The 26856-nt window shown below is 41.9% G+C and overlaps 1 protein-coding gene across 3 annotated transcripts in view; it reads left to right on the top strand.

Annotated features, from left to right (window-relative positions):
* KLHL29 (kelch like family member 29) overlaps positions 1–26856 on the top strand; it is an 850651-nt gene that overhangs the window by 207317 nt on the left and 616478 nt on the right. For 2 of the 3 annotated variants that reach the window (XM_075861036.1, XM_075861038.1), the window contains exon 3: positions 3598–3686. The gene's annotated coding sequence lies outside the window, so the exon portion shown is untranslated. The remainder of the gene's footprint in view (positions 1–3597; positions 3687–26856) is intronic. The other variant, XM_075861037.1, reaches the window with a different exon arrangement.

Here is a 26856-nt window from a genome sequence, read left to right as displayed (position 1 = left end):
GTTATTTTGTTCAGTGGTAAATTTTCACAATATTTTCCAACATTTTAATTCCATACAATATAAACTACGATATTCAGCTACAAAGTTTGTTAGTAACAATGACCTGTCAGCCGCTTAGGAATATTCTCAACCAGGAGCAGTGGAAACACTAGTGACCTAATGTTCATATATGTCCCAAAGCATTTTTCCTGTGTTTTTGTATATTATTACATTATAAATGTGCACACTACATATATAGTGTCTTCTGAGCCGATCAATGGGACGGCGGAACAAGTCTTCTTGGTGGGCCGACGCTCCTTTGTACGGCCATATAACAACATCTGTGCGTGAGCTAGTAAAATCACATTATTCTATGGGAATTGCGTTGTGTCAATGTTTATGTCAAGTCCTTGGCCGTAAACCCAGTGAATAGGACACTGACTAATTCATTCGAAAGACATAGTCACTCTGAAGTGGACATTTGGGAGCTTCATGTTTGGATACTCCCATTGACCTCAGTTGGAAATAAGTGCATCTGCTTTTAATTACAATGGAAACACTGAGTCGCTATGAGTATTAACTTAATTATGATCAAATTGAGATGTAGCAGGGCTGAGTTTATCAGTGCAGCAGAGATGACATTGTCATTTGACAAACATTGTGATCTCAAAATCTGGTATCTACGGATTTCCACAGAACTGCTGGTAAACTTACTGCGTTATATTATAGCAGAGGCGTAGCTAGGTTCTCCTGCAAAGATTCAGATTGCCCCCCCCAACGTCTTTCTTGACACCTCCTTCCCCCTCGCCGTGTTTACTTGCTTTACCAACGAATGAGGTGTAATTTTTTTTTCACCATTTTTTTAAATGTGACTCGAGCATAAAACTATTTGTACATTTTACAAGCGATATAGTTATATAAGGGAGTTGTTCATAGCAATAAATTAGAAGAAAATAAATTAAAGAGACCACACACAGCCCCTTGTAGATAATGCCACATACAGCTGCCTGTAGATAGTGCCATACACAGACCCCTTGTAGATAGCGCCACACACAGCCCCCTGTAGATAGCACCACACACAGCGCCCTCTTGTATATAACGCCACACAGCCCCCTGTAGGTAGCGCCACGCACAGCTGCCTGTAGATAGTGCCACACAGCCCCCCTGTTGTAGATAGCGCCACACAGCCCCCCTGTTGTAGATAACGCCGCACAGCCCCCCTTGCAAATAGTGCCACACACAGCCCCTCTTGTAGATAGTGCCACACATAACCCCCCTTGTAGATAGTGCCACACAGCCCCCCTTGTAGATAATGCCACACAGCCCCTCCTTGTAAATAGCACCACACTGAACCCCTTGTAAATAGTGCCACATAGATCCCCCTTGTAAAATAGCGCCACACAGCCCCCCCTTGTAAATATTGCCAAACACAGCCCCCCTTGTAGATAGCGCCACACAGCCCCCCTGTTGTAGATAGCGCCACACAGCCCCCCTGTTGTAGATAACGCCACACAGCCCCCCTTGCAAATAGTGCCACACACAGCCCCCCTTGTAGATAGTGCCACACATAGCCCCCCTTGTAGATAGTGTCACACAGCCCACCTTGTAGATAATGCCACACAGCCCCTCCTTGTAAATAGCACCACACTGACCCCCTTGTAAATAGTGCCACATAGATCCCCCTTGTAAAATAGCGCCACACAGCCCCCCCTTGTAAATAGTGCCAAACACAGGCGTCCTTGTAGATAGTGCCACACACAGCCCCCCTTGTAAACAGCAACAACACAGCTCTCCTTGTAGATAGTGCCACATACAGCCCGCTGTCCCCCTTGTAGATAGCGCCACACTCCCCCCTTGTAGATAGTGCCACACACAGCTCACCATCCCCCTTGTAAATAGCGCCACACTCCCCACCCCTTGTAAATAGTGCCACACTGCAAACAGAGCGAAGAGCGGTAGCCTACCTCGACCACTCTCCGCTCTGCCTGACGTGACTTACCGGAGGAGCCGAGGAGGTCATGCGGCGCAAGCAGCGGCAGAGTTCCTTCTGACTAGGGTCGGTGACAGCCCGGGAGTGGACCAGAGAGGTCAGGTGACAGGTCAGGTGACTGGACTGGTCCACTCCCGAGCCGTCACAGACCCCAGTCAGAACGCCGCCGCATGAACTCCTGGCTCTTCCTAATGCTGATCACTGCTGCTGGTGTCCGACATACAGGGCGCCTATCAGCATTGATCAGCTGCTTTGCCACGGCGCTCCCCCTTCCCTACCACCTAGTTGCGCCCAGGGCACATGCCCCGCCTATCGACCCCCTAGCTACGCCCCTGCTTATAGGACATTTGTGGAAAAATTTGTAGTAAGTTAAGTTTTCCAAAAACTGGAGACTACAGAATTGTAAAAGTTAACTGCTCTCGACCAGATGGAGTAACCAGCATGTCCATACATTACATGGTCAGCCCTTTGATTTAAAAAAACACAATGCAATACTTTATTTTCTCAGGGGTGGCGCTGCAGGGGAATTAAACACTTGCTTCTGGGTTCCTCCCACACATTACAGATCGCTGAGGGTCCCAGTAGCAGGATTTGTGATCATCTTACTTTGGGGGATTGTTCTAACAAAAAAGAATTATAAAAAGGAGACAACCCCTTCAAATTTGTTCTCATCTAATATATAAGTAAAACCCAAGTAGAGCCCAAGCATTGTCCTGATTATCGATTTATAATACCTACGACCGGTGCTTCACAGTGTGCGATTATGGGCACGGCCGGCCGCCTTCCCGTGCTCCCATATAAAGTATGGGAGCACGGTCCGTAAAAAGAAAAAGATAGGACATGTCCTATCTTTTGTGGAGGCTTTCTACGGTCCGGACACCTTCCCGCAAATATACGGGATGGAGTCCGTGGTCAATAGAAATAAATAGGTCCGTAATTATGGTCCACAATTACAGACGAGATCTACGGTCGTGTGCATGAGGCATAAGGCTCAAATAAGTGCAATAGGATTTGGAGGTAAAGGAGTTGTCCAATTTGGGCAATTACTTATTCTTAAAAGGGTCCTCCGACAGTACCCCAGCGATCAGCTGTAATTTGTGAGGGAACCTAGCAGCATGTCTTAAATTTCTCTACAGCACCACCATTGGGGAAATAAAGCATTACATAGTGTCCATTAAAATCAATGGGCTGCCGGCTTAATTTGTGAACGTGTTGGATCCTCCAAGGCGAGAGATCTTCTTTGTAGTCAATCTGTGCTCATGCTAATAGATGAGGGACCAGAACCCCCCTCTATTAAATCACAATTCGATAATAGGGTATTTGAAATAACTTTTCGAAACCAGAATATTCTTCTTATGGGAAGTGATTGAAAAGATTTTACAGGCAGATTATATTTAGTGTGTGAGGAGTCACCTACTGCATAATGTTGGGCATTGCAGATAAACGTCATCTACATTTTATCTACAATGCTAATTGGTGTTGGGGTCAATATACTGAATTTTTATAGAAATACAAACGTTTTCATAATTATCATTATTGAGGAGACATTTGCGCTGCCATTACAGCGTCGGCGTATGTTAATGCACATACATTGACTCAATGTTTCTTTCATTTATATCTAATGACAGGATCTGCAGCAGAATCATTTCAACGTATCAAGGAAATGTAACATCCAAAGGACGGGCTGTGCTGACGTGCAAGAAGAAAACTTCTGTAGGTAGGGGCCAATTAAGGATTCTATAACTGTAAGATAAATGCTGTACAGATTTCCATTCATCAGAAAGAAGTCTTCCAACAAAGTCTTTAACTGATATACCTTGGGTTCATATTACATTAATACAATGCTAAGCAGGGATCAGTACAATATTATATAGTAATTGATAATGTGGTGTAAGCAAAATCAATGTGGGCCTCAATTATGGTTAGGGTCAGTCAGCCTCACTCCCCTGTAGTCAGCAGTATCAATTATGTAGTGTTACAGCCTCCATTGCACTGCTGATCCTCGGGCAGAAGCTGGAAAGAAGTTGGCACTAAACTAGCTCTCACTTAAGCTCCAATTCCAAAAAAACCTTTGTATGGGAGCAGTTCAACATTACCCCTCCCCCATCTCGAGTCTTCACAGCAATGACATGGCCTTTTGCTACAGCAAGTTCACCACTGATTAATTTTGATAATTTATATTGATGCTCAGTACCGAAATTTATTATCATCGTGATTCATGTCATCGTAACTCCTCATTTGCATATATTAACGACGTGATCAGATCTTAAAAATTTTGGTTTAATTCTGGTTATTATGATTTCACTTGACCCCTTCCCCATGTAATAAATGTTACAACTGTGCCTGTTGTAAGCAAAATTGGACTATGGCTAATCTATAGTGTGGGAATCAAGTACATAGTTGAGGAAAAATTTCACTTTTTTTAAAGATTTCTCCCAGGAACCCAGGTGAGGTTGGCACATCACTTTACCTGCCCAACAATTTACAACCATTAGACGCTACCAAGTAATTGGGGAGAACACCGTAGGGTTACTTCACCTTCTCTCTCGCAGAGAAATGAAAGGTTGATGTAGACATATAATTCCCTTAGGGGTTTTGATTTTTTTTTTTTATGGGGCCACCCTTCCTCTATGTACAGTGTCCTAACAATCAAGGCAAGGCAGCAAAGTTTGCCAGGGACCAATTTGGCTATTGTACAATGTAATTAAATACATTTCCGTACATAGATACGTTTTGATCCAGGGTTCCTTATAACCTGGTCAGGGTTCCCCTAGGAAACACAAGCAATACCTATCTCTTTTACAGTAGGAATAACATCTGATTTCAACCTGATCAAAGAGGTTTGGGAAAGAAGACAGAAAATCTCAACCGGAACATAGAACTGCTTTACATTAAAAAATGGAAGGGTGGGTTCGCCAACGCTAGAATATTTTTCATGGATTCGCCCTTATGAATGAGGTTAGGAATCACTATCAATGATAGGAAGGTTTTATCAACACTAAGCAGTTGGGTGTGTAGAGTCTTTTTTTTAATCTAGATCGATAGTTTAACACTTTCTGGACTGTTATAAGTAATGGAGTCTTGGGAGATAGAGTGGAGTCTTGGCTGGTGGGAAGAGACAATTGTCTTTGGTAAAAAAAAATTGCCAAATGGACTTCGTCAATTGGGATATGGATTAGATATATTGATGACGTGCTGTTGTTTTGGAACTCAAGAGTTGAGGAGTTCAATAGTTTTGTAGCAGCCCTCAATACCAATGATCTAGGGCTAAGGTTCACGTGCGAAATTAGTGACCAAGAACTGTCCTTTCTAGATCTAAAAATTATAAAAACAATGGAAGGCACAATTCGCACCAAAGTACACCGGAAGGAAACAGCAACCAATAGTTTCTTACAATGTAACAGTTGTCATCCCTATCCCCTCAAACGTGGCATTCCTAAAGGCCAATTTATGAGAGTGCGCCGGAATTGCAGCTCCATGGACGATTTTGAGAGTCAGGCACAGGAGCTCAAAATTAGATTGAAGGATAGAGGTTTCCCCATGGGTGTAATCAGGAAGGCCTTTGAGGGAGCGAGGGACGCAGACAGGCAGAGTCTCCTTGTTCCTAAAAAACGAAAAGAAGAACGAGTTACGAGACTCATAGGTACTTATGATTCGAAACAAAATGATATCATGCAAATCCTTAAAAGGTACTGGCGTATTCTCAGTGCTGATACAGATTTGGCAGACCAGATCACACAATGGCCCTCAGTCACGTATCGTAGAGGGAAAAACATTAGGGATAGAGTCATGCATAGTTGCTTCGACCCCATTATACCGAGGGGCACATGGCTGGATAGACAAACACCAGGTACATATAGATGTGGTAGCTGCAAGGCCTGCGACTTCATCCTTAAGGGAAACAGGTTTACGAGTGTCGCAACAAAAGAGGAGTACGACATTCGTGATTTTGTTAACTGCAAAACAGCGGGGGTGGTTTACCTTATCACATGTCCATGCCCCCTTAATTATGTGGGTAAAACGGTGCGACAATTTCGGCGCCGGATAAGGGAGCATGTTGGAGATATTATCCATGCTAGGGATACCCCGATATCAAAACACGTACATGCTAAACACCAGGGTCGTGCAGAATGTTTAAAGTTTCAAGCAATTGAACTTATAAGACCTCCAAAAAGGGGAGGCGACTGGGATAATCTAATTCTGCGCAAAGAAGCCCAGTGGATCCACAGATTGGCATGTATACAACCAGCGGGTCTAAACGAGCAGACTAATTATACGTGCTTTATTTAACATGCAACCACACTATCCATCTTCAAGCAGCCAGGTCAATATGGTGGCTTTGACGGGCGGGGGGGTGTTTGTGTAGTGCACTATGATTGATATGGCCAACTGGCTAAGTCGTGTGCAACAGGTTTTTAATCAAAACTTCATAATGTGAGGGACAGCGCATTTATCTATCCAATATGTGGTTACAGTAAAAGAGTTGGTTTAAGGTAGTCCACTTGCGGTGTGGAACTGACCCGCAAGATATATCCTATATTCCATATCGTTCTGCTCTTACCTTGCTTTTTCTTGGCAGCATGGGCGATGTGTCCGTGGCTTCCACTGCGCCTGCGTGTTCGTTCTGATGCGGTCGATGATGGTTCCGGGCTGTCAGCTGACGGCCGGGAGTCACATGGACATGCGTCAGGAATTCAGGGGGTGCTGTGATTGGTTAGTTCGGACAGCGCCGCCATGTACGAGGGGTGGAGTTTGGTGCTTATAGCAACTCAGTCCCCGAAATGAAGTATGCCGCTGACATCGACGCGAGCATCCTTCCGTGATGCACAGCAGAATACCTGCTGCTGAATATTTATCGCTGGTAATTGGGCCAGAGTGACCAAGATACAGACCCCTGAGGATGAGTATTTGAAACGCGTAGGGTCGTTTTTGTATGTGGGATTGTTGCATAGGGGACAGTTGCATTGTAGTGGACCCAGCACTAGGAGACTCCGGTGTTTGCTCACGGACCCTGATGTGTTCTTGGGGCTCGTACTATTGCTGTGCCCAGTTTAAATGCTGATTCCGGTGAATATCTATAGAAACACTGAGAGATACTTATCTAAACTACTCAGTGTTTATTGTTTAATAAATTTTTTAATATACACGGTGGGGCTTTTTTCACAGTGGTGTGTTACCCCTGTTTTTAGCGAGTTACTATAATAAAAGGTATATTTTACTCAATTGTCACTTCAGTGAATTCAATAATTTTCTATATTGTGGGAGCACAATTATATACATCATTTAATACAGTGAATCTATGAGATAGAGTGCCTCCTCTGTATTCACTAGTGGTCCACAAAAATACACTTCGCAGATTTGATCTACGATTGTGGACAGTGGATCATTTGAGGCGATCAGTGGTGTTTGGTGGCCGGGCATGAGAAGAGTCTTGATGATCAGTCGTCTTAGACAATTTTAGATGGGGCAGAAGCAGTTTATCCACAGTAGTTGTGTCAATAATATAATGTAACATGCAATTTATTGTCGCTATCTCCTTTGGGAAAGGACTAATTGACAGAAAACCACAGGACATCCCCGTTTGGCTCTAGGTGAGATCATAAAGGCAGAGCAAATCAGCTCCACACGAGATCCCTGTCTTCCTGTATGATATTTCACAAAAGGAAATTGTCAATTAAAGTCATAAAGTTTACTGAGCTCCTTTGCTTCGCAGCGGCTTTTGAGATTATTAATTATCTACTCGGGAGTGAGATTCATTTAATTAAGTTTAACAAAGTCGTGGCTTTTTATTTTATTTTTTGCCGTGAATTTTTGAAGAGGTCTAAGGAGCGGCCTGAAAACTGCAATTGCAATAAATAACCCCAGTAAAGTATATCATTAATAGAAGTTAAAGGAGTTGTAGGGGATTAAAATAACCATGGCTACTTTATTACAGAAACAGCACCACTCTTTTCTGTAGGATGTGTCTGGTGCTGAAGCTCAGCTTCATTTAATATTTATGAGCTGCAATACCAGACGCAGCCCATGTGTGACGCTGTTTTTGGAAGAAAGTAGCCATTGTCATTTCCTATGATCCTGAATGCTTTTGTGTGGAGTCAGCTCTACACAAAATGTATTTGAGGTACCAAATAGATCTATTGCACATAGTAATGTGAATCTAAGATCAAGTTTTGCAGTGGATTTTAACCATTTGCATAGTTGGGCACATCCAAACGGGACAGTAATGGTGTGACAGAGAGCTGCATAATTACTGCACCGCAACAAAACAGCATGCCAGTACATGGGGTTGTCTCCACGGTATTGACCACGATCACAGTATAATTGTGGTCAAATTTTCATGTATTTACACATGGCTTGTCGCAGTGCGGTAAAGGTGCGTTCTCCACTGGTCGCTGCACTTATATGATTGGTTCTGTATGTTTACTTGTTATCTGTTGCTCGCTGTATGTGCACAGGTAGCCTATTGACAGGCGTAACTATAGAGGGTGCTGAGGTAGCAATTGCACTCTGGCCCTGGTGCTTGAGGGGGCGCAAAGCCCCCTCTCCCAATTAGGAAAACACCAGTAATATAAATGATGGACGATAGGTGGGGGGCCCTGTTACAAATTTAGCATTTGAGCCCAGAAGCTTCAAGTTACACCTCTGCATTGACGCTAATACTGTATTATATGGGGCGTTGATCTGATTCTCCCTCTTCTTTCCTGGAACTTTTATTTACTCGCCTTTCTGTAAGTTGTATTGTTACTACCACGTCCAGGCTGCCATACAGTAGATCAATGTAATACAGAAGGGGCCACAGAGAAATGAGAGGGGTTAAAGGGGTTTCCCGGACTTTAAAATATGTGTGCAGATGGTGTAACTGCAGTAATATTAGTCACTTACTAATGTGCTGTCTGTAGCTGAAATGTCTCTGTAAACCAGTCTCACATGTATTCACATGGCATGCCCCTGGTGTATATCTCCTGCGATTGTGATGCTCTGTACACTGAACACGTGGTTATCTCCCCTCTCCTCCTCCTTGTAGTACCAGACATCACAGATCACATGCCTCTTATCTCCACTGCTCCCTGCTCTAGCCCTTCCTCTGATTCTTCGAAGGGATTGTGTGTCACATTCTGGGCAGCAGAACAGTAGAGCTATTTCTCAAAAACAGACGGAGTAATTTCAACACAACCTTACACCTTGTTTTAGAGGGGCAGGCAGGCAGCTGTAAATATAGGCAATGTCTGAGAGAAGAGAGGGATCATGGGAACTGTAGTCCTTTACTTGGTAATCCCACCCACAGCAAGCCCTAGCAAAAGGAAAACAGCAGTTCTACACAGAGCAGGTACGAAATGAAAATGAAAAATAACAAATTCTGAGTTATGGTGGCAACACCTGGTGAGCATTTAGATGCCTACAGGTAATTTTATATGGTTTTTGTTATAAGCGTGAAAAATTCCTTTAAGGAAGGAGAGAGCAGGGACTGTGCATTTCTGGGACTATGTGTCAAAATAGTAGGTCCTGGCTACAAGGGTAATTCAAGAATGTAACTGTCTCACATTGGAGAAAAAACGCAGCAGGATGGATTTTTCGAATTTGTTTGTAGTTTGGGATTCATCGTTGCATAGACCCAGGATCGCAGCACAGACATGAGGATTGATTTTTTCCACTATTACTGTTTTCATGTTTGGGTGTATATCGATTTACCCATAGAGCATATCAGTGACATTACGTATAGGGATGGAGACATGATGTGTGTCAGTGACATCAACTTCTCCCCTTGGTTTGCACAGGAGAAATCCCCCAGAGCTATCAGTGTTTGTCTGCATTATTACTTCTCCTTTTACACTGTCACTATGGATATGCCAAATGGAGAAATCGCTGTCTGTAGCTGTTTGGATCAGAAGTTTGTCTGTACAGGAGCAAATGTTAACGCTCTGGACGGGAGGCAGCACTGTGTGTTTATTCTTGCTGAGAGTACATAAAAAGCTCCGCTAAACAAAATTCATACAGATGTAGCAGAGCTGGATTTGTCACTCATACCTCGGACTATCGTTTATGCAATTTTCTGGGCTAAGTTAATGCAGTAGATTTACTTGAAACCAAATTAAAAGCTTAGCTCTGCTACATCTGTCACATTTAGGGTAAAAAAAAAATGTTTAACTAGTTTATACATAAACACAGAAAAGGGAATATATAGAAAATGAAGAAACGGCATGGTATACAATGTAGGTCACGGCGGCAGATCAAGCATAGCACACCTATGTAATGGAAATGCAAATGTTGTATAAAACAGGACTGAAAATATGAAGCAAATATGGTGGGAGAGAAGAAAGAGCGGAGGAAAAAAGAGATATGCGAGGAGAAACTAGGAAAATACTATTATAGAAACGGAAAATGGTTTCATTGTGTTCTAAGCAATGCCTCGTATCCAGATAGGGGAAAACCTCCTTATAGATATTGAGTTGAGGTACAGAAATCAAACTAGTCTTGGTCCCTATGATGATATTATCTTTAGGACAGGGACAGGACAAGGCGTAGGCTGAGGTAGTAGTCGCCTAGGGCGCCATTGGATTTACGGTGCCGTTTATGGATCTCTTATAATACTTTGCCTTAAAATTTATTTGTGCAACCAATCAGATTCTGTGTCCGATCTGCAGATAATACTGTATAATATGTAAGAGAGGTGAGGTATAGTGCCAGGAGAGCATCTGCAGAGAAATATGTGGAAATGTGTGGAAGGGTGGGGTGGAGGGTAATAAGAAGTATATATTATAGAGATAGGAGGGGAAGGGGTTGTCCACAATTAGAAAATAAATAGCTGCTTTGTTCCAAAAACAGCGCCACAACAGTCCATGGGTTGTGTCTGGTATTGCAGCTCAGCTCCATTGCAGTGAATAGGGCTGAATTGTAATACCATATACAAGCAGTGGGCAGTGGTGGCGCTGTTTATGGAACAAAGCAGCTAGGTTTTTTTTAATTCTAGACAATGCCAGCTAAAAGAGGAATATCTCCTCCATTTCAGGGTAATGTATTGTAGTATTATTATTATATAGGGTCCAATTCAACAGTAGCACATGACGGCACGTCGCCAATCACAAGGACTAAGGTGTTATCAGTGTTTTCTCTGCACGGCGCCGGGATGGTAGAGGGGCTATGCAGAAAAATGCTTCTCACCCCCATTCAAGGAATACGGTTTAGTGGCAGTACCACCCAGCACCTGAACAGTCGGGGTGCTGGGCAGGGAGACATGTAAGTAGAGCCGTGACACTGTGACCCTTTCTGTCTAGAAATTGTGAAGACCCCATCAGTTGGATACCCACCGATCAGCAAATTGACATTATATCCTGGCAATAATAGCCCTTTTAATAGTCCTCCCGAGGCCAAAAATGTCTTGGTTTTTAAAGGGTTAACATACAAGCATCTGGTCAAAGAGGCACTTTAAGAAATAAGTATGAGTTTCCTTTTAAAAAAATAGTTTTACTCTACAGGGAATATCCAGAAATAGTTCTAGCTTTTCTTCGAGCCGATACCTTCTTCTCCTACATGATGGAAATCAGTATGGAAGAAGAAAGCCGGCGATCGCTGATTTGATTTCCTCCCGTCTGTAAAGTGCAGCATTTGTGAATTCTTGTTCAAGTAGCGCTGATAAGGAATTCTATTGAAGACACAACATGAGGAGAAGAGAAGACAGAGAGCGTGGCGAGCCGAGCCCGGTCTGGTGGCGGAGGATCGGTGATGTCCTTTGTCTGTATCCGATCCCCTGGGATGTCCTTTTTTTCCCTGACAATGATAAACCACAAGTGAAAGAACCTCCATTGCTTTTATAAATTAAATTCCCCTGAGCTATATATAAAATGGATATAGCGCAGATATACTTGTCGCCTAGTCTCCGTAGAAAAGGATCTATTTTATTAGCTGTTTCAATATTGAGCTAGTCACTGTCATGGGGCATCAGAAACTCTGCGCCTCGTGCCTCTCTGATAACACTGGTACAAGGACATAGAATATTTTTTAGGGGAGAACAATCAGATATGACAAGAGGCTTCGGGGAAGTATGAGCAAGCAAAAGTTTTGTCCTCTAAATAATCATTTCTGCAGTCATTATATTTCCCCTCTTGCATCTCGGGGATGAAAAGCAGTCATTTCATTGCAAGTGCAGAAGCCGGGCTGTGCGTGGTGTTCTGGGAGCTCTGCTTGGCTCCAGCTGTGTGAAGTTAAATGTAAAAGTGAGCACATTGCCTCTGGGCGTGTAAAAACTTGGAGCACACACGACGAATATAAAGTGCAATCTGCAAACTCAGCTCAACGTAAATACGTTTCAGCTACAATGAGGAAAAATGTTACAAGTCTTTGCACAAAACTTCCACCGTGCCCGGCCGACTGCTTGTATATAAGAGAGTTAGGTTATGTTCACACACAGCGGAATTGCGGCGGATTATATATCCGGATTTATCTGGGTTTTTTGGAGACTCCTGGGATAACGTTTCATCCCATGTGGCCACTGCAGACAATCACAACAAAACTCATTTGTTGCCGAATTTATTGGATTTATCATCCCATTCCAGTCTGTCGGCCAAATATGCAGCATCTCCGCACAGATTGCGCGGCATAAATTTATGCTGCGGAAATGAAGGCCGCAACGCAGAGCGCTTTTCGCAGAACTTTTCTGTGGCCTTTGTGTCCGCAGTGTTTGGCTGAGATTTGCTAAATCTCATTCACTTTGCTGCTGCTGTGAATGCTGCAGAATTTGCGCGCAGAATTCCTTTACGGAAATTCCGCAGCATTTACGCTACAGGGGAACCCAGATTTAGAGTAGCAGCAATAGTGGATGAGATTTTAAAAATCTCATCTAGACTCTGCAGAAAATTTGCATGCAGAAATTGATTTGCGGGGCAGCATGTCGATTTCTACTGCAGTTACCATTTTGCTGCGAAGCAAAATTCATAACAAATGGCAATTGTGCCACTATTTTATCAAAGTTTTAACTAAAAATCTTATACTCACCTTCCCTAGCTATGGGAACGCCAGGGGCGGTGAGTATCTTTTACTCCGCTGTTTTCTGCAGCGGAAAATCAGTTAGGAAAACCGCGCCAAAATCAGCACAATTTAATGTATGGAGATTTTGTATGGAGTCTGCATCGGATTTGCTACGGAATTTTCAGCAGCAAATCCGACCAGTGTGGATGTACCCTAATAAATTCAACTGGCTATGAAGATTGGTCATTGAACAATATCATATTCACTGCTGTATATTGGCAGAATAGGTTCTATTGGTACCCATGGAAAAGCTGGACACATGCCAATCTTTTCAAGCGTGCAAATTGTCCTTGTTTTGTACCCCAGTCCTAGGTATTCAATGGTATAGTGCCCAAGTCCTATCAGCCCAATGGGTTTTAGTGCTTTAGTCCCTCAACGACAGTTAACTGTTCTCTTATATATTCCTTGCTTTCTCCTCAAATAAAAGGAAACTCTTTGTATCACAAGGGTATTCCGGTTATGCAATAAGATTCATTATATCCAATTACAAAAATGATCAAACTTACCAATTTTAATGTTAGTAGCTCCATTCACTGTATAGTATAAGTCGTGAACACGCATTGGCCCGCTCATGCCCGGTCCGCTTATTTTCTCTGTCATTACAGCTTCAGAAACGCGCATGTAGGAAAACTTCGCATGGCGCAGTGTGAAGAATTCATTTCAAAACTTCACTAGTTGGATAGGGAAAGATATGTGTGCGTCAGGCTGCTTAGAAATGTGCCAATTGGCAAGTGGAGGCGCTCGTGAACACGTGTTGTTAAAAAATTGGAGTAGAGAATTCTGGGACTTCTAGTAGAAAGACAGTTTAGGCCAGTCACGTGACCGCTGCTAGAACATGCCCCACTCTCTCGTCTGACTTCTGAACAGAGGAAGACAACATCGACCAAATGATACGGTAAAATTTGGAAATCGGGACGTAAAAACCATGGAGAGGACTTTATTTAACATAAACTAAAACATGGGAGAAAAAGTAAAATTTCATTACGCAATCGGAATACAACTTTAAGCTATCCATTCCCGTACCAATCTCTTCATAAGGGATCAATACATGAAGAATCAAAAGGAACAGCCGTCAGATGAGCAGCTGTCACTTGACAGCTGCTCTATTACTGCTTATCATCAGAAGCAGCTATCATATAAAAGCTGCTTCCTATTCTAAAATCTTCAGGATCAAAATAATGCGTCAGTGCTTTTACCTGTCACCCATAATGTGGTCCCTTAGGCTAAGGAGATAGGTGTTCTATGCCTTCACATGATAATGATGATGATGATGATGAATCGGTTGATACCAGTAGGAAAATAATGAATAATAAACCACAAGGGACAGCTGAGAAACTGTTCTCTATTAACCAAACTAAAGGAGGGCTCCCATAGTGGAAAAAGCCTTAACTCGAATACGAACCACATGAAAAAAAAATCTGAAATGTTCTTATTGCCTACGTAGAAGGTTGTAGAAAGTATCTACAATGATGGGCTCCTCCATGAAGCTTAATACAGTTATGGGAGCACTACTAGCACTACTAGTATAGAGATAACACACAAAATGCAATGTGAATGGTAGAGAGAATGTGACAAGCCGGTGACTTTCTACATGACGTGAAAGAGCAAAAGGTGATCTCCCGAAACAACTTATTTGGGCTACACCAACAGTGTTGGAAGTTACTTACCTAATAATTGAAGCTATCGGTGAACTAAGGTACGCTGTGATTGAAGAGGTCATTGAAGTCCATTTTACCTAATAATCTTTGACAAGAGAATTGTGTTCTACACCAAAACAATCTATTAGTTCCATGAGAGGTCAGGGTGGAGGTAATACCCCTAAGTGAACCTATTCCTTGCAGAGGAAATTGAAATCTCCTAAGAAATGGCAATTTCTTATAAAATTTGTTACTTAAAGAGGACCTTTCACCTCTTCTGACATGTCTGTATAAGTAAATAATTGCATTTACCATGAAATAACAATTCTGGAGCATCTTTTCTTAGAACTCTACCTTGTGCCGTTCCTCGGTTATTTCTCCTAGAAATGTATGAATAAATTGACAACCGGGTGTTACCAGTTGTGGGGGGGGGGGGGGTGTCCCTACACAGTCTGTCACTTTCCAATTTGTGTTCCCAATGTGAGACTGCAGGGACACGCCCCTTTGACAAGAGGAATGGCAACACCCAGTTGTCAATTTATTCATAAATTTCTAGGAGGAATAACAGAAGAACGGGATAATGCAAAGTTCGAAGAAAATATGTTCCATAATTGTTATTCTATGGGGAGTAAAAGTATTTGTTAAAATAGACATGGCAAGAGTAGTGACCGGTCCTGTTTGAAGGGGCTGGGTATAAAAAAATTATTGGGGAAAATATTTTTTAAATCAGTATTCCGCTGTCTTTTGGAAGATGTGGACTATAACATTGGATATAGACTATTATTCCCTCCTTCCGAACCGGCAAATATTCATTGCTTACACCTTTTACAAAGATAAATACTTCCTTTATTGAAATAGTGTTTTATTTTAGCTCTACTTCTTCATATCTTCATCGTACTGAGCGGAGACACTTTGGATGGCACATGTATGCACTATTGTGCAGGCAGCAGGGGCAAAAGCCAGACCCTTCTGCTATCATAAACCCACCAATGTAGTCACTGATAATCCAGAAGAATAAAGCTGGATATACATTAGTGATTTTGGTCGGCCACAAATGGCAATTTAGAGTATTTTCTGCTGACCTTTGGCGCCTTTTCATGACATGAATGAGTTTTACACATAGGAAGATTGATTTAAGATTTAATCCTAGTGTTTATACAGAGGATCAACACTCTCCTCTATGAGGTAGCTGCCAATTGCCTCATATTAGGGGGAACAAATTTCTTCCTGACTTTAAAAATGGTAATCAGAATAAATCACTAGATCCATCTCAGCAATCTAGTACCCATAACCACTCAACATTCTGTGGAGTTCCATAGTTTCACTTCTCTTACAGTGAAGAATCCCCTTTTATGATTGTTACAATTAGCCGCAGGGCTGCTGCTTATCAATTATTTCTGTTATCATTGTGTTTAGGTGTTGCTAGGCAATTTCTTTGATCAGAGTGTGGATTTGGTCATCATTTAGCTTTGCATGGTTAATTAGAGTGGAGTACTTTTTATATATACTTCAGGTCTTGATTACTCAGGTGCTGGTTATACTGTTTCTGGCATGTGCTAAACTCTTTTCAGATTCTAGTTGGTGACTTTGTTCTTGCCTATGTGTTTGTTTGTACTGTGGGAACTGTTGGTACTCTGAGAGATCTAGTTTTGTATAGTGGTTTTATGTGTATTCTGGGATCATTAGTTCCACTGGTTTGTTTGCCTTTTCTGTGCATTTTGTCTGCTGCCAAGCTGTTGTATTACCCTGCTTTGGTATATAATTCAGATAGGGTCAGTGAGCGCTATTCTTGTCCACTGTCTATGCATATGTTAACTGCTTGCATACTAGTCATCTGCCATCCATTCCACTCATGCATCGTCTCCATTTCTTCTACTACCTTCAGTGTTCGGTTCAGCAGTCTTTTGTCCTATAGATGTATTGGATGCCATCTTGTCATGGTTTGCTCAACACATTTACAGGATTGTACTTTAAATGCACTTACATTAGTCCCTTACCCTACCTCCAGTGGTCTAATGATCTAATTTGCCTAGCTCAAGCACCCTCAGAAGCTCTAGGGTACATTTTTTAGCCTCTCTTTGTAGTATGGGAGTACATTGGAGTTCCATGTCCGCATTTGGATTTAGGACGCCAGTCTTGCAAGTCAACCATATCAACCACTGAGCCATCATGCCACCCTTACGTATATATCTGATCCCATGTTGACTTTTTCAGTATTTGAATAGGGAGTCAAGATTACTTTTTTATTTAGCCAAATAGCTGCCAAGAAGCCAACACTATTTTCTTTACTTTCTTCCTCTAAATTGAGAAAATGCAGTAAAGGTTAGGTGGACAATCCTTTTTATTCAGTGGTAAAGCTCGGCGTGAAAGCAAATTACAGCTCAAGCTGTTTTTTCTGTAATCTTTAAATTGTTTAAATTGTTAAATCTTGAGTTTTGGTTCTGTCCGCTGAACGCTTTACTTCTATAAAAAAGAACGAGGGTGTCTAGAAGCTGTGTTTATCTATAAAGCTATCTCAATTATATATAGTGTGGGGTGTCCACCAGCAGTATGACCCATTCCTGGCTTTGAAATTACATTTTAGTACTTAATCCAAAACTGATTCCTTGATACAGGTGCTTGGTTTCTTAACCAAAAGACCTGATATTTGGAATGTCCCATCCTTGCTCTTCAGTGATGTGGTCATACTAATAGGCATGGTGATCAGAGATTTATTCCTAGAGCTAATCTGAAGAACCTTGATCTCCAATTCATGACAAAGTGTTGGCATGATGAAGAGTAGGTACAGAGGCATAGCTAAAGGGGTGCAGATTTGGCAGTCACACCTGGGTCCCGGTGCCTCAGGGGGTCCAATGGCGTTCTGCTCTATAAGACAATCAGGGGCATAAATAGGGGGTGCGGGGCCCCATGCCACATTTTTTATGGATTTTCCTCCAGACACCCCCAGCATGGAGCCCTTCAGTATGGATCCACCAGGCCAGACCCTAGATCAGACATTAAAAAAAAAAAGAGGCATTTATGCACAACCCTTGGCTTCTCTTCAGGGCTGGCCGACCCCTGACTTCTTCGGAAGGATTATGCTGCTATACATTGAAGGTCCCGAATCGTACAGAATCAGGTTGTGTGCTGGGGCCTGATGTTACAGCCTGTGGGGATCTAGGACGGGTCCCCTTCTCCTCTGGGCATGGTCGCGGTTGCACCTCCTGTGTCCACGATCGTAATGCCACTGATGGCACCGGTATTATAAATGCACATGGTAGGTGGTGGGCCCTATTGCAGATTTGCATTAGGGCGCAGGAGCTTCAAGTTACGCCTCTGAGTAGATATCTACTGTACGTTTCCAATACACCAATATTATCATAGTAGCCAATGGCTCCAGTGTGTTTTAAGGGGTTACTTGAAAAAAATTAGCCTTTTTTTCTTGACCAATGTTTCTACCAGTTTAATGCACATTAAATCAAGTGCAGATCACATTGGAATGAAATAAGGACATCATGACAACCCGTTATGTTCCTGGTCACCCGACAGATTTGGTTTAATTCCATTCTGCGATAATGTCCGATATCTCCATCGTGACCCCGCTGCCAATCTCTGGCTGCATCGGTGACATTCCAGTTTATCCGACCTGACAAGTGCAGATAGAGATTTCTTAGACAACCCCTGTCGCACAGCATAAATATTTTAGTTATCTTAGAAGGTTCCTCTCATGTAGAAGGATTTTCGGTCAAAGTACTTGGTATTCCTCATTTAGTCCATAATTGTCTCTCAGTTGGTTTTGTATATGTGCCATTTTTACTGCGTCAAATATAAACATATTGTCAAATATAGAATTCTCTTGAGACCAAAGATTTTTATTCTTACAGTAACTGGATGTATTGATCCAGTAATTGATGGTTCCCCTCTTCTGTGTTTTTTTCTATGTACGCTGTGCAGTCCATTAGTTTACGTATTGATATACTTAATGGAGCATGTAATACAAATACAAATGCATTAGAAAAGTAGAAATCCACCATTACAAGTCACATGAATTATGTTCCATAAAAGAAGTTCAATACATTTTCTCTCTTATTCTTTGTTTTTTTTATTTATTTATTTCATATTACAATGATACCTTTTCATAACCTTAGCAGAATCGTGAAGGGTCAAATTTTTACCATTTGTGAATCCAAGGTCGTACATACCATGTGGCTGCTATGTAGACCCGAGAGAGAGAGAAAGGGACCCTTTCCAGTTTAGTCTACATTTTAATAGGTGTTAAGAAAAACAGGGCCATGTATTCTGGGTTGTGTGTTGGTGTCAAGCAGCTGCTGAAAGGGACCTAATTTTTATCTTTGCTATTGCGACCTTTGTTCTTGAACTCAAAGATGATTTGTGATCTCCCATACCATTTTTTTCTTTCCCGGTGTTCCATGATTAAGAGATTTCAGAGGTTTTCTGCATTTTTACTCCAAGTGATGACAACCTAGGGGAATTCATGGGATTCGGTATAAACAGATCTAACTGTGGCGTTATTAGGACGCCACTCCATTCAGATGCTCAGAATGTCATTCTGGACAACATTAGTCCCAATATCTAAACAACCCTTGGAAGAGTGGTGTAGGTGAAGGCAGAGATCATATGCCAAGATGGCGGCTCTTTTTTCTTTAGGAACCCCCTTATATGCCATTGTGTGCCTTTGTGTGGTATAACTTTATACCCTATTACTTTTGCGCTGCCAGTACACTTTACATCACATACTCGCCTTCCAATCCATTTGCAAAGTGAGCAAAAAATATGAACCCACCAGGAATTGTGGCTCTGCGGTTTAATTTCCTTGCTTTCTACATAACCTCCCATTGTTAGGCATAAAAGCCGAAATAAGCGTGGATCATATTTATTGCCTCGCAGCTTCTTTAAAACTCCATCTTCACATCCCCGGTGAGTTTGTAGTGTGTTGTGCCAGCTTTCAGATTGGCAATAAAAAGCATCCCACTTGTTCTGCAACTTGTGTAGCCTTAAACCATATACATCTTTTACAGTGCTTATGTTGTTCCTCCGAATGTAATACACACAGACGGGGAGCGCGTCCGCGACCAGCTAAATAACTTATGATGGGGTGACTCCCCTCGCTCATTAATCTTAATTGTGGAGCATTTACAGTAGAATCTGTAGAGAACAGGAAATCATGGCGGTTATTACCTGTCGCAGACAGCTGTATTCTAATAAATGCACATCATTCACAAGGAAGGTTCGGATGCCTCTTAATAGCATTTGGGCAATGGGCGATTGCCGGTATTTCTTAACAGAAAAGCTTCAGAGAATTGGAGTTCAGAACAGCGCCTTGAGCTATCGTCATTCACACAAAGGGCTTTGGGCAGGAATACGCTCTGCTTATTCTCATTCAGGTCAAGTTGTCCCAGGAAGACTCCTCTTAAATACTAATAATATGTCTGAGTTCTTGCTCCATAGATGATCTCGTAATTGTAAATAAATGCAAAAATTCCAAGGTTCAACCCTCCCCAATAAAATAAATTTTTGGGTTACGGTATAGAGGTTTGCTATTTGATACAGAGGTCACGCAACAGTTTATAAAAGAGGACCTGTCACCTCTCATAGTAAATACTTGTAATCCCCAAGAAATTACAATTCTGGAGCAACTTTTCTTGGAACAACGACGTTGTGCCGTTCTTCTGTTATTTCTCCTAGAAATGTATGAATAAATTGACAACTGGGTGTTACCATTTCCCTTGTCTAAGGGCGGGTCACTACACAGTCTGAGATTGTGAGCACTGATTGGACATTGTCAGTCTTTCTAGGGATACGCCCCCAACTGGTAACACCAAGTTGTCAATTTATTTATAAATATCTAGGAGGAATAACAGAGGGATTTCAAAGAAAAAATGCTCCAGAATTGTTATTTAGTAAGAAACACAATTATTTACTAAACCAGACATGTTGGGAGAGGTGACAGGTTCTCTTTAAGCAATTCATTTTAAAGAGCAAGTTCCACTTTAAAGGGAATCTGTATTTCGACCCCTCAAAACTGCGGACAGCACCATATAGAGGACAGGGAGAGCAGTTGAACTTTACCTAAACTGTTGGTCAAACAGTCTGCATGACCGAGAAATTCACATTTTAATGTCCCACGTAGGTGGCCCCTTAACGTGTAGTGTTCCGGGCTCTCTCTTCACTGAACACTCCTAATCCCCTCTGCTCCAAGTGACAGCTCTAGTGTCCAATTAGGAGACAATCAGGTAACTAAACGTTCAAAAAACTTCTGACATGTCATAGTGACATGTCAGTAGTTTTGATCGGTGGGGGTCTGATTACTGAGATCCACACCGATCGCTAAAATAAAATGGCTCACGGGTGAGCGCTACCAGCTTAGTTTCTGATCGGCTTTTCTCTGAAAGGAGAGTGAGCGGTGTACGAACTCATTGTCTTCCTATTCAGCCCGTACACCAATTGCTTGGCTTTCCGAGAAAAGCTAACCAGAAGCTAAGCGGCTCAGCGCTCACCCGAGCACTTCCGTCGCTTCGTATTAGTGATCGGTGGTGGTCTCAGTGCTCAGACCCTCACCGATCAAAATTTCTGACATGTCAGAAGTTTTTTGAAAGTTTAGTTAACCCTTAGAAAGTGGTCATGGAACCTGCATGACCAACACCCCTGGTATGGTTACACTGCTCTCCGCCATCCTCTATATAGTTCTGTCAGCAGTTTTGAGGGTTCGTAACTTCTGACAGATTCCATTTTAACATAAAGAATCTACTGGACAGGGCACTAAAAATATAAAACATATTAAATAGTAACATCTACAAATTTGGTCTCCAACAGCAGAGCTTGAGGCCAATGACTTGTTTGACGTCATAGTATGAGATTTTTTTTCTTACATTTAAGGTACCCAGGTTTTAGCATTTAAGGCGCATAGTTACGCAAAGGGTCCACCTCTTCAATGTATTCTACTGTGTTTACAACACTTGGTGGTCCTTGAATGTTAGAGGTGAACATACTCTTTGAATTGCAAAGACCTGCCTCCAGCAATCAAGGTTGGCTCTTAATTTGCCTTCTATTAGGACTGGGAGCTACGGGGGAAGTACCGTGCTCCCTAGAGGTGACTACCACAATACACACGGCTGTTGAGCTCGCGCTCACTACATGTCACTGTTGCTAGACAACAGCGCTAAATCAATAGGCAGTTACGCCAATTATTGTAAATGTAATTATTTCTGAAATGTCTCTAGTGGATGGGTAACAAACTCTACATCTCATGATCAATGTTTCCGCCATGGCAACTTGGCTTGATCCTCTCCAAAACGCCACTTCTCTAAAAAGACCACCCCTGAGCTAGAGCAAATTTTTCTGTGACAGATTTTAAGTCCCTTTTAGTGTGTGGGGCAGATTTACCATTCAATGTGCACCAGAATTCTGGTATACATGCTGCATTTATTGACTATTTTAGACACCAGGGGCGTGGTTTAGAGGGAAGGGGTTTGATCTAGCAGAAAGGGGCGTGGCTTATGTTTGCCAAAGTGTGCCAAAATTTTGGTGCAAAAAAGTAGCGTAAACTAAGCCAATAAAGAGGGGGCATCAGGAAGACAAAAATGTCTAATGCCTTGCTAGATGCGCCAGATTTATTATACAACGTGCACTACTTGGCGCACTTTCTGACTGCCTTGTCTAAGTTTGCACTGACTAAAACTTAGATATTTAAGTGAATCTGCCTCTATGAATATTGGCCTTCTTCCAGCGTCCACATGCATGTATCACTTAGATGTAATGAGGAGCTGAAAAATGGACGACTCAGAATTAATGAAGTTCATATCGAACAAAAATGTGCTAAATATAACCCCAGAGTGACGAGATCGCGAGGAGAAGCCGTTTAGGTAAGGATTGGAGAAGAAAAAAAATTACATTATATCCCGATGCCAATGTGTTTCTTTAGACTTCACTTTGCTCTGAGATTATTACAGGTGTAAAACCACTACAAGTGGAGAAAATCTCGATGTCTACGGCACATGACCATTCATTTTTATTTTTATTTTTTTTTAGCATATCCTCGTTCCCGCTCCACAATGTCACTCAGTATATACCGAAGAATCGGTTTATATGTTCAGTTATAGACATGCTACCCTATTTTTATTTCACAGTTATATTTCTTTGAAGTGAATGCCCAACTTTTATCATGACGTCATTTTTAGGTCCAAAAATCTGTTCCTATTAATTTCTTAAAATATCTTTATAAAGTCCAGAGGTAAATATTTCTGATATTGAGACGTGAGAAAAAGATTTAAAGGGTACCATTTTGCCTGCCTCCCGTCACCAATAGGGGGAGAAAAGGAGCTTACTGCATACTTTGCTACTATTGAGTTCAATGTATAAACAGTATGCAATAAGCTCCTAAGCTCCCCCTAGAGGTGCCTGCAAACAGCCAGAAGCTTATCTATTTCATCTATCTCTATGCAGGGGATTTTGACGGACATTCACTTAAAGGACCTCCTCCAATAATACATTAGAATTTACTACATGAATTTTCTTAATGCATCTGATATATCTTCATGTGTGGTTTCTTTTTTTATCCAACAGGACTACTTTAGCTTTTTATTTTTTCTTATAAAGCCTTTCTAGTTGCTAAGGTAGCTAAAACTCTTCCAGCTTCGGTGACTACTACAACTTCGGTGACTACCCCTGTATTCTCTGTAGGTCATGAAGTTGTAGTAGTCACTGAAGTCTTTCCCTCTTTTAGGCCACTATAATGCATCTCTCCTCCCTTATGCCACCTATTCCTTTCATATTTAAAGCTAGGAATGCTGGGAATTGTGTTTTTTAAAGACACTATGTCGTTTTATAGAGCAACAAACAACATGGCGGCGCCTGGTAAATGGTATGACATAGGAGGGAAGATAGGAAAGAAAAAATTACAGTTAAAGCTTTTTAAGTGCATAGGGGGCAGTACTGTAGTATTTAGGGCAGATGGAGTAAAGCTATTCTAGCACTGTGTACTAATCCAAGTACAGAAAGCACTAAGGTGTTACAGTACTGTGAGAGTAATATACCTTCGACTGTTATTAGGGTATGTTCACACGGCAGCCTCCGTTACGGCTGAAATTACGGAGCTGTTTTCAGGAGAAAACAGCTCCGTAATTTCAGACGTAATGGCATGTGCAGGCGCTTTTCGCTGCGTCCATTACGGACGTAATTGGAGCTGTTTTTCTATGGTGTCAATGGAAAACGGCTCCAATTACATCTCAATAAGTGACAGGCACTTCTTTGACCGTCGGCACAGAACATCGTAAGACCCATTCTAATGAATGGGCAGATGTTTGCCGGCGCTTTGGAGCCGCATTTTCAGACGTAATTCGAGGTTAAAACGCCCGAATTACGTCCGTAAATAGGGTGTGTGAACCCAGCCTTAGGGCTTGTTTACACGAGCGTGTTATTCGTCCGTGCGACGCGCGTGATTAGTCTATGGGGCCGTGCAGACAGTCTGTGAATTTTGTGCAAATTTTTGAGTCCGTTGCAAAAAACTCACGACCTGTTCTATATTTGTGCGCTGTTCGCGCATCACGTACCCATTGAAGTCAATGGGTGCGTGAAAACCACGCATGTCACACGGAAGCACTTCCGTGGGACAAGCGTGATTCGCGCAACAGCAGTGAAAAGGATGAATGAAAACAGAAAAGCACCACGTGCTTTTCCGTTTACAAACATCCAAACGGAGTGTCATAATGATGGCGGCTGCGCGAAAAGCACGCAGCCGCGCATCATATGGTGATGACACACGCAGCTGTTAAGTGCCTTTTGCGTCCGCAAAACGCACACGCTCGTGTAAACGAGGCCTTAAGGTATGTGCACACGATATAGACCATTACGCCTGAAATTACGGAGCTTTTTTCAGGAGAAAACAGCTCCATAATTGCAGACGTAGTTGCTCGTCCTCGCATTTTGCGAGGCGTCATTGACGGCCGTAATTTAGAGCTGTTCGTCATTGAATTCAATGGAAAAACGGCTCAAATTACGTCCAAAGAAGTGTCCTGCACTTCTTTGAGGCTGGGTTCACACACCCTATTTACAGACGTAATTCGGGCGTTTTAACCTCAAATTACGTCCGAAAATACGGCTCCAATGCATCAGCAAACATCTGCCCATTCACTTTACGATGTTCTGTGCCGACGGTCATTTTTTTTACGCGCCGCTGTCAAAAACGGCGCGTAAAAAAGACGCCCCCGTCAAAGAAGTGCCTGTCACTTCTTGAGACGTAATTGGAGCCGTTTTCCATTGACACCATGGAAAAACAGCTCCAATTACATCCGTAATGGACGCTGCGAAAAACGCCGGCAACATGCCATTACGTCTGAAATTCAGGAGCTGTTTTCGCCTGAAAACAGCTCCGTAATTTCAGCCGTAATGGACGCTGCGGTGTGAACATACCCTGACGAGGCAGTCATTTTACGCGTCGTCGTTTGACAGCTGTCATGTACAGGTCGTCTGCACAGTACGTCGGCAAACCCATTCAAATGAATGGGCAGATGTTTGCCGACGTATTGGAGACGTATTTTCAGGCGTAAATCGAGGCATAATACGCCTCGTTTATGCCTGAACATAGGTCGTGTGAACCCAGCCTTATAGATTGAAGAAAGGAAAGGGTAGGAAGAGTCCTTGCATATATTTGTGCAGGCTGGGTGACCGGGTGACAGAATACACTTCTTTAACTCCAAAATAGCTGACTACCATATGTAATTTTCTGTCTCCATTTATATTACGAAGAGCAGCTCTGGAGCACAAACTGCTGTCCTAACAAGTGAAATACTGGAAAGAAAATAAGTACCATTATATGAGGTTTTTTTTTATCTGAGCAGAGAAGCTTTGATATTATTTTTATCTTTTTTTATACGTTTTCTAGGTCTGTATCTCCTTTAGTTTTAGAATGCTAGTGGCACTGAAGTAAAAGGCTGTACATTATTAATGAAACCTGAACCACGGGTCACTAAGCTGATTCACAGATATAATTTGGATCCTGTCCGAAAAAGGTTAACAGCCCCTGGTTCAATGTTTCTAGCCAAGTTGTCTTATGTTGTCCTTTTCTTTATATATTACCTGGTACCCCGAACTCCGACATCAAACATCTGTCTTTGCTTTCCTAACAAATTTATGAAACATTTACACTGTTGTAAAATGACGTGAACTTATTCTCGTCTGTGCCGTATAACAAATATAACATGGGAGAGAAAACATAGACAATCTTTTTTTGTATTTTTACATTTTAACTTTTTTTTTTAGAATTAAAAAACATGAAAAATATAAAATTAGCAGAAATAAAATGAGATTTTTTTTTTATCATGGTGCTGCATAGGGTGCCACAATTTTTGGAGAATACTCTTGTATAGAAAGCAAATCTGCATCTGTATATAGGGTGGCACCCTTTAGTCATTAAAGAAAAGGTCCACATTTACTACTAATTTTATTTTCCCTATCCTTTTGTATCTAAAGCTCCTATGTGTCTCCATAGTAACAGACTACAAACAAACCCTGTGTAGACTAAGGCCCCATGCACACGACCGTATTTTTTCCCTCTCGTAAATACTGGCCGTAAAAACGGGTCCTTTGTCTCACGTTTTTAACCCGTATTTAACCCGTAGACTTCTATGGGCCTGCCCGTGCCGTAATTACGGCCTGAAATAGGACATGTTCTATATTTTTCAACGGCCCGGGCACCTTTCCGTATGCAAACGGGAAGGTACCCGTGGTCAATAGAGGTCTATGGGCCTGTAATTAAGGCCCGTAATTATGGGCATGGGGCATAATCCTCCAGTTATACTCCCTTCCTTGTGGTTCTAACTTCTTATTCACATTTGGTAAGTCAGCAAGAATTAGAGGACAGAGGGATAATTGCAGGATCAGACTACACAGAATTTGTAGTCTGTTACCATGGATACACATAGATCTCTAAAGGAGCTGATGACAAGAATCTTAGCAATTTGTCAGATAGCATGTCTGCTGTTCATGAACATTGCGCCCCTTATTGATAGCTACTCTAAATATGAAATAATTATTTCATATTTAAACAAATGAGTTTTATATTAAACACATATTTATCACATTTTGAAAAAATTATTTCGAATATTATATTTTATAGAAAATTTATTATAAAAAAAATCCAAATACAAAAATCGGTTTTACTCACTTTCCCGCATCATTAAGATATATTTCAAGCTATATATGCAAATTTGCCTAGTAATAGTGTTGTTTAGC

Source organism: Rhinoderma darwinii, chromosome 4, assembly GCF_050947455.1.
Source record: "Rhinoderma darwinii isolate aRhiDar2 chromosome 4, aRhiDar2.hap1, whole genome shotgun sequence".
In the NCBI taxonomy this organism is placed as follows: domain Eukaryota; kingdom Metazoa; phylum Chordata; class Amphibia; order Anura; family Rhinodermatidae; genus Rhinoderma; species Rhinoderma darwinii.
Note: the sequence above shows the minus strand (reverse complement) of the source record. Positions and strands in the feature narration are given on the sequence as shown.